General features: G+C 38.5%; 1 non-coding gene and 1 pseudogene across 1 annotated transcript; one reads left to right on the top strand and one right to left on the bottom strand.

Moving 5' to 3' along the window:
* Positions 1-391: 391 nt before the first annotated feature.
* Positions 392-1,095, bottom strand: LOC103266066 (annotated as a pseudogene).
* A 5,802-nt stretch (positions 1,096-6,897) lies between these two features.
* LOC103266065 lies at positions 6,898-8,692 on the top strand. The gene is made up of 3 exons (XR_002482291.1): positions 6,898-6,986; positions 7,630-7,700; positions 8,046-8,692. It is a non-coding gene; the product is annotated as an uncharacterized LOC103266065 (transcript).
* The last annotated feature ends 206 nt before the right edge of the window (positions 8,693-8,898 follow it).

Here is an 8,898-nt window from a genome sequence, read left to right as displayed (position 1 = left end):
GCCCAGGCGGGTGTCGAACCCGCGGGCTCAGGCAATCCACTCACCTCGGCCTCCCAAAGTACTGGGATTACAGGCTTAGCCACTGAGCCCGGCCAAGTATATTATCTTTTTGATGTGTTGTTGGATTCCATCTACTAGTATTTTATTGAAGATTTTTACATTTTTGTTCATCAGAGATCTTGGCTTATAGTTTGCTTTTATGTTGCATTATTATATAGTTTTGGTATTTAGTTTTGGGTAATATTGGTCTTCTGGAATGAATTAAAGGAATTCCCTTCTCAAATTTTTGGACTAGTTTGGAAGAATTGGTACTAGTTATTCTTTCAAAGTTTGATAGGATTCAACAGTGAAACAATCCAGTTTTGGACTTTTGTTGTTGAGAGGCTTTGTATTACTGATCCAGTCTCATTGGTTGCAAGTCAACCCCTGTCCCAAAATCCTTGGCTACATCCCCAGGACAGCTACAGCCTCCATCTCAAATGATATGGCTTTTGAGGCCATGAGAAGCATCCGCACACTCTGGAACACTCCTACTTCGGTTTTCTTCTGAGTGGTACACTCAGAGCCTGGCCTTTGATGATATCAGCCTCAGAGAGATTTAGCTCTTCCACCATCTCTACTGTTACCACATTCTCTACTATAATGATGTGTTGGAGGAAGCACTTCTGCACATCCTTTGCAAATTCCACAAAGTGTTTGGAGTAGTCATTTGCCACATTCAGGCATATATAGTTCACCTGAGAAATAGCTTCCAGGATCTATTCCCACTGCTCAAAGTAAGAGCCTGTGCCTGAGCTAGCAGCCAAATGTTCAAGACAGAATTCTGGCTAGTAAACTCTTGTCATTGATCGAGGCAGTAGTGCTTATGGACAGCAGTGAAGAGAGAGAACTTACAGAGAACCTAGGACATCTCAAAGGTGCCCAAAGTATCCATAATAGTGGCAATGATGAACCCCAGGGTAGGTCTGCTTTGAGTTTCAAAATGAAAAAAAATCTTGTAAGATCCACCTCGCTTTGAGACTTAAGGATGTTGTGTTTGAGCCTCAACAGGATATCCTTGAAGTCCAGTTTCACATCATTGTTGATATGAAGCATAAGAGGAGCCTCATAGCAATGAGTCTGAGGGCTCCTGTTGCCTTGGTCCAGGTGGCAGTTGCACAAAAGACCACCTTGCTTAGCCACTGTTCTCATGCAATCCAGTTATTTTTGTTTGGCTTATCTATTTCTTCCTGGTTCAATCTTGATAGGTTGTATGTGTCCAGAAATTTATCCACTTCCTCTAGGTTTTCCAATTTGTTGACCTGTAGTTATTCATAATAATCTCTAATAATCCTTTATATTTCTGTGGTATCTTGTGATGTTTCCTTTTTAATTAATGATTGTATTTATTTTGGTCTTCTTTTTTCTCTTCGTTAGTCCAGCTAGTGGTTTATCAATGTTGTTACCTTTTTAAAAATCAGCTTTTTGTTTTATTGATCCTTTGTATTGTTTTTTAATCTCTATTATTTCATTTAGTTCTGATCTGATCTTTATTATTTTTCTTTTTACTTCTACCAATTTTGGGTTTGGTTTGTTCTTGCTTTTCTAGTTCTTTAAGATGCATCAGTGGGTTTTTAAAAAACTTCCTGCTTTTTTGATGTGGGGCATTGATTGCTACAAATTTTCCAAACAGTACTTTATTTCTTTTGTCTTGGTATGTTGTGTTTTCTTTTTCCTTTCCTTCCTCCCTCCCTTCCTCCCTTCCTTCCTCCCTTCTTGTCTTTCTTTTGAGTCAGAGTCTCTGCTCTGTTGCCCAGATTGGAATGCAATGGCATGATCATGGCTCCCTCCACCACAACCTCTTGGGCTCAGGCAATCCTTCCATCTCAGCTTCTCAAGTAGTTGGGACTACAGGTATGTGCCACCATGTCCAGCTATTTTTTTTCAAGTTTTTTTTTGTAGAGACAGATTCTCACTATGTTGCCCAGACTGGTCTTCAGGCCCTGAGATCAAGCTATCCTCCCAAAGTGCTGGGATTACACTCTTGAGCTACCATGCCCAACCCTTTCTTTTGCAATATAGGTATTTAAAACTATAAATTTCCCCCAAGCACCATTTAATAGCACCTCCAAAATGTGATATGTTATCACTGAGTTTAAAACATTTCTAATTTACTTGCAATTTATTTATTTTTCTTTTTTTTGACTTTTGAGTTATTTACAAGTACTATTTAAAATATTTGTGGTTTTTCTAGGTATTTACTGTTTCTGGTTTTTAAGTAAATTTTTAGTACTTAAAGAACACACTGCAAGTTCTATTCAAGTGAGTCTAGTTTAGCATAAGAAAGTGTACACTGGTTAGAGAAAAAAAAGCTTTCATGATTAACCTGAATTTAAAATATTAAGCCAACAAAGTACATTATCTTTTCTAATGGTTTCTTTCCCATGGTAGGCTCTAATATTGACTGAAATATTATTCTGGATGTTTCTCTGAAGATGTTTTTAAATGAAATGTATAGATATAGTTCATTCACTCTAATGGTCATATATTGTATCATTGCATGAATATAAAATATTTATTCATTTTCATCTTTATAGATATTATTTTCCAACTTTTGATTATTTACAAATAATGCTGCCATTAACATTCTTGTATATCTCTGATAAGTATTTATTAGAAGTGGAATTGCTGAGCTATGTGTATCCATATCTTCAATTTCAACAGATAATGTCAAGATGTTTTCCAAAGTGATTGCATCCTATACACTCCAATCAGAATATTTTATCTTGATACTAGTACTTTGTGTGATATGTGCGGTAAATACCTCTCCCACTCTATGGCTTGACTTTCAAATTTTGTCATAGAATTTACAAAAAACTTTTTATTGTGGAATATTTCAAATGTATTCCAAAGTAGTTTAGAAAAAATAAAGTGAAAACTCATGTATCCAGCATTCTGCTATAATAATGTTAAATTTATGGTCAATCTGCTTTTATTCCCACATACTCTTCTACCATATTATTTTGAAGTAAATTCCAGATGGCATATATTTTATCTATTAGTATATCAGTATGTATATAGAAAAGATAAGACCTTTTAAAAATTAATCACAATATCACTATTAAATCTAAAACAATATCTCTTTAATATCAAATATCTAGTCACTGTTGAAATTTTCATTAGTCCCATAAAGATAATGGTTTCTTATTTTACATTTGCTTGAATGAGGATCCAATAACACACATTACCCTTGCTTGACATGTCTCTTAAATCTTTTAATCCAAAGGCTTCCCATTCATCTTTTTAAATTTTATTTTTTATTATGTTAAAATATACATAACTCAAATTTTACCATTTTAACCATTTTTAAGGATATGATTCAGTGGCATTAAGTACATTCACATTGTTGTGCAACCATCACTACCATCCATCTCCAGAACTTTTTCATATTTACAAATTGAAACTTTGTATTTATTAAATAATAACTTCCCATTTTCTGCTTCTCCCAGCCTCTGGCAACCACTATTCTACTTTCTGTCTCTGCAATTTTGGCTACTCTAGTTACCTCATATAAGTGGAAACATACAATATCTGTTTTTTTGTGTCTAGCTTATTACAATTAACATAATGTCTTCAAGGTTTTTTCACGTTGTAACACGTATCAGAATTTAATTTCTTTTTCAGACTGCATAATGTCCCATTGTATACATATACCACACTTTATTTATTCATTCATCTGTCCATGGACACTTCTTGTTCTGAAATCTACTATGCTGATTTTAATCTAGCCATTCTAGCTTTCTTATGATTAGTGTTTCCACACTATTTCTCTCTCTTTTTTTACTATTATTCAACCTGTATCTTTATATTTAAAGTATGCTTCTCATAGGAAACACACAAATGGTTTAACATTTCTACCTAATCTATCTTTCTGTTTTAGTCATGGTTCCTCAGAAGGACAGAAACAATAGGATATATATATAGAGAGAGGTATATGAAAAGGGATTTATTAAGGAAATTAGCTCACTTGATTATGGAAGCTGAGAAGACACACAACTGGCTGTCTGCAAGCTGGAGAACAGGAAAGCCAGTAGTGTAGCTCAGTCCAAGTCCAAAGACCTCAGAACCAAGGAATCAAATGGCATACTTATCAGTCTGAGGTCAAAGGCCCTAGAGCTCTGTAGGGAGTCTTCAGTCTAAAGACCAGAGAACATGGAGTTATGATGTGCAGGAACAGGAGAAGAAGATCGTCCCACCTCCAGTAGAGAGATGGTGAGAATTTGTCTTTTCTTCGTCTTTTTTGTTTCATTGGTTCTTCAGCTGATTGGCTGGTACCCACCCACATTGAAGGTACATCTTCCCACTCAGTTCACCAGCTTACATGCCAATCTCCTCTGGAACACGCTCACAGACAGCCCAGTCATTCTAATCAAAAGCAAAACCAACTGAATTTCCCTTTCAGTGGAGGAAGGATTGGCTCAGTGACTAACTGAAGCACTGAAAATAAATACTGCTTTGCCATCTGAGTATTCCTTAATCTAGTTGACACCCCAAATCAACCACCATCACACTCTTCTTTTTTACTTGGCTTGTTTAGGCAATTAATGTTTGATGTAATTATTAATACAATTGGGTTTAAATACATTATTTTGATATTTGCTTTCTTATGTCCCATCTCTTCATTGTTTCCTTTTATCCTTGTCTCCTACCTTATTAAAAATTAATAGGTATGTAAGGATCTGGATGTCAACAAGATGGCAGAGCAGACTTTTCCAGCACTCATCCTTTCACAGAAGCATCAATTTGAACAACGATTCGTGCATAAAAATACCTTCACAAGAACTAAGAAAACCAGTTGAAAGATTACAGCACCTGGGTATAGCACAAAAATAAGTAAAAACACATTGAAGAGGGAAGCAAGAACAGTTTTACATTGCCCACATCACCCCTTCCCAACCTCAAGCTGCACAGTGTAGAGAGAGATGCCATCCACTTGGTGAAAGGAGAGTGAAGTGAACATCAGACTTTGCCTTGAACCTCAACACTAGTCCCATCCAGTAATACTCAGCACTGGGATGAGGTCCAGGACTCTAGACCAGGATGTGCAAACTGAGAATCCAGGTTTGCCTCAGCACCAGTCTGGATCTCAAAGACCAAAGCTCCAGGCCTGCCCTGAGGACTCAGTCTGTAGGCCTGCCCTACTGCCAAGTTGACTCCAGTGGCTTTGGGCTTCAGCTCCACCTCCCCCCCACAATCACCCCAGCAGATTTAGCCTCCAGGCTTGCCCTTGGTACTTGTCAGTCATGTACTAAATGCTTTACACAACTCATGTCATTTAGTCCTGACGACTTTGTGAGATTCACCATTAGGCTCATTTCAGAGATGGGGCACAGAGAAGTTTTAATATTCAAGTTTTACATCCACATTTACACAATAGTAAGTATAATTAATTCAAACTAGGATCTGTCCAATGCCATTCTTCTTTCTAAGATACAACGTCTTCAGCACCTGGATGCTTCTAACACTTGATAACTCTGAGTCTAACCATCTGCATGAAAAACTGTTCACAGAGGATTTGGGAATTTTTCACCCCACAAGTGATCTTTTTGCCTCATCACAACTAATCATTTCTTAATAGTTGTGATAACAATGCTTCACTCTTTTTAAGACTTCTTTTTCTGACCACTTATCTTTTTTTCTAGAGCCATTCATATCAGTGGTTAGTGCAACTTTATATTCATAATAAGCCACAGTCCTCCTAAAAACAAGTTTCAATAACTTTACACATCCCTCTTTCTATTGCATATATTTTCAGCTAACAAATCAAGAACAAATGTACTTAGGTACCAAAATCCTTAGCAAAAATAAATAAATAAAAATTAGTGTGGCTACATGTGACCGGATTTTGTTAATGCTCCAAGCAGCTTCTAACTCATCAGTATAGCTAAATAAGGTCTAGGAAAACATAAAAAGGATGGTGATGTCTAGGAAAAAATGGAAAACTATTCTGAATGAAGGTGTTGAGAAAAGTTGGGATATTTTGGGCATTGTACTGAAAGAAATAAAGGGGTTATGGATGTGGTACAAACTGGGAGAAAGAAGGAATGCTAATCGGATCAAACTTGTAAAAATTTGTGACTTACTGTTGAGATCTGAAAATCTATCTAAGGGCAAGATGCTGTGACTCACCTAATGAAAGGACCTCACATGTCCAGGAGTTCTTCAAAAGGGGAGGTACCAATTGTCCTGTACATTTTAATCTTCCAAAAATATGCCTGCCTAAAGAGTCTATATTTATAGTATGACTTCAGCATCAGAAACAGGTGGCTGGGCCTTTTTATACTTCTATTTTGAATCTTTCTCCAAAGGTACATATGGTTATCATATTTCTGATTATTAAAAGTGTATAACAATGGCATGGGAAAACTGGAAAAGAATAAGAAGTTGTCAGAAAAAAGATTTAAAAAACACAATCCCAATCATTACCTCTTTTCCTTACTCACCCCTCTCTCAATGGTTTCAAGGATTGGATTGCAAGGTATATGATGGTTATTAGTGGCTGAGGGGAGGGTGCTTGGAGGAAAGACTGCTACTTTTTGGTCATCACAGCCTAGAAAAGAGTAAGTAATCCCCTCTCCCAACACAACCACTAAAAAAGTAATAATGGTTAATATAACTATGGGAAAATGCAGCCCCTCCCTGGTAATAAGAGAAAGGCAAATTCCAACCACAAGGAGAAGGGGCCACTTTTGACCTCTGACATTACCAAAGACAAAATGAGTGACAGGGCCTGGTGTGGTAGGGGGTGGGAAGTTAGTAAACTGGCTTACTTCTGCAACGCTGCTGGTGGGAGGGGAAAACGGGGAAGTTGAAGGATGACATAATCCTCACGTGATCAGGAGCTGACTGAACCGAAGTCCTTATGTTCCCAGGCTTCTTTCTCCTTTGGGTACCAGCTCCTTATTGACCCTGCAGACGTGCGTGTTTGTGGCCAGGGAAAGGAAGAGGTAAATTCCTGAAATCCCAACAGGTTGGTGTGAAGGAGGGACCCCTGGGGCAGTACTGGCTGAATCTAGTGGCTGGAATAAGTCCAGGCTTGCTTTCCCAAAACTCCTGCAAAATCGACGCAGAAAATTGTATCTTTTGAAGGGGGAACCAGGAAGTAGGTCGAAGTCTCCTGAGAGACACCCAGAGATTTAGTGATAGTTCAGAAATAATCGACTTCTCTCATTATCCTTCTCCCTTTCTTCAATTCCGTTGGAGAAAATGGTAGACCTGGGGTGTGAATTGGTGAGTGGAGAAAAGCTAAAATCCTGTGATGAAGACAAAATAAATTTAGAGAGAACTTAAAAATAGTTCGCCTCACTCAATACTGGCCTGTGGTGGCGGGGCAGGGCGAGGTGGGGCAGAGCAGAGGAAGGAGACCTGGGCCTCGAAAAAGACCAAGGCCTGAGGGTGAGGGGTAAGGAGTGGGAACAGAAATCCTGGAGGAAAGGGGAGGAACAAAAAGGGAACTAGGTGGTAGGAAATTTGGGGCGACGACGGTGATGAGAATCCTGGATTCAAGATAATAACGTGTGTCTTTGTCTCTGGGGCTGGTTCATCCACAGAAAATTCTCGCCTCCATGCCCTCTTTCTTTTTGTTTGCAGTTCCCAAGTTCTGTGTTCACAGACATCTAGAGGCAAGAAAAAGAACTGGGAACTCCCCTGCATCAGCACAGGTCAGTGTGAGAGAGGCACGTTGAGATCTCTGAGGGTGGGAGTCGGGAAGGCAAAACCTGGGTGAAATTTACGGCTTCACAGTCTACCTCCGCTCCTGCTCCCCTTCTCCCGCCGATTGGAGTGGCCATTAGCCTTGTCTGCTAGGGAAATGGTGGGCTCCAGTGGGGAAGGGGCAAAGGAGGAGAGGAGAGGGAGGATGGAGGGAGCCACGACGTCTCGAACTGGTGAGGGTTGAACCTGTGGGGCAGAGGTGCGAGATTAGGCGAGTATCTCGCCTCAAAGAGAAACTAACAATCTTGATTTGAAGTAACGAAGCAATCTGTCTCTCCATTTTCTCCTTGGAGTTAAGCAGGAAACAATAACAACATCATACAAAAACCCTGCGAAGAAAATAATGGAAAGCCAAAGTGCAGCGTGCCAAAGAGGGAGGAAGAACGCCCCTATGGAGAATTTGAACGCCAACAAACGGAAGGGAATTTGAGACAGAGGCTGCTTCGGTCTCTCAAAGAATTTAAAGAGGACATAAACTATAGGCATTTTAAGGATGAAGAAATGACAGGAGAGGGGGATGATATAGAAAGGTGTTTGGAAGAGATAAGAGGTCTGAGAAAGAAATTTACGGCTCTGCATTCCAACCGTAGGCATCCTCGGGACCGGCCTTATCCCATTTAATGCATTTCCCCGAAAATTCAGTTATTTTCTGTTCTTAATATTGCCCTTGTTTTCTGTTAGTTTGCATTTTCTTGCTAAACATTTGTTACCATTTTACCTCGATCCTTCACTGTTGCTTAGATTTACATGTGACTCTTGTCAACATCTCATCTTTTAACCCAATCTTACTCACTTAATAAGCCATCTCATTCATTTGTATGGGGAGATGCTCATTGCATATTGTAAAGTAAAAACAGTAAGTTGGGAAACAGTATGTGTGTATATATGTATATATACATACACACACACACATACTTTATATGTATATTTCTATATGACATAATGCAAAGTGTCTGAATTTATTATACACCAAAGATTAACAGTGAATCTCTATGTGATCTATTTTATTTCCTTTTTGTTGTTGCCTACCCGCATTTTCTCAATTTCCAAAAAAATGAATATATGTTTGTGTATGTATATTATTTGTGTCACAAAAAAAAAACAAACACAAAATAGACATGATAAAAGAACTTGTCAATCACCTTT

Source organism: Carlito syrichta, unplaced genomic scaffold (genome assembly GCF_000164805.1).
Source record: "Carlito syrichta isolate Samal-C Ts95f unplaced genomic scaffold, Tarsius_syrichta-2.0.1 Scaffold307010, whole genome shotgun sequence".
NCBI classification, from domain to species: domain Eukaryota; kingdom Metazoa; phylum Chordata; class Mammalia; order Primates; family Tarsiidae; genus Carlito; species Carlito syrichta.
The sequence above is the reverse complement of the archived record's forward strand: the minus strand, read 5'-3'. Positions and strand labels throughout refer to the sequence as shown.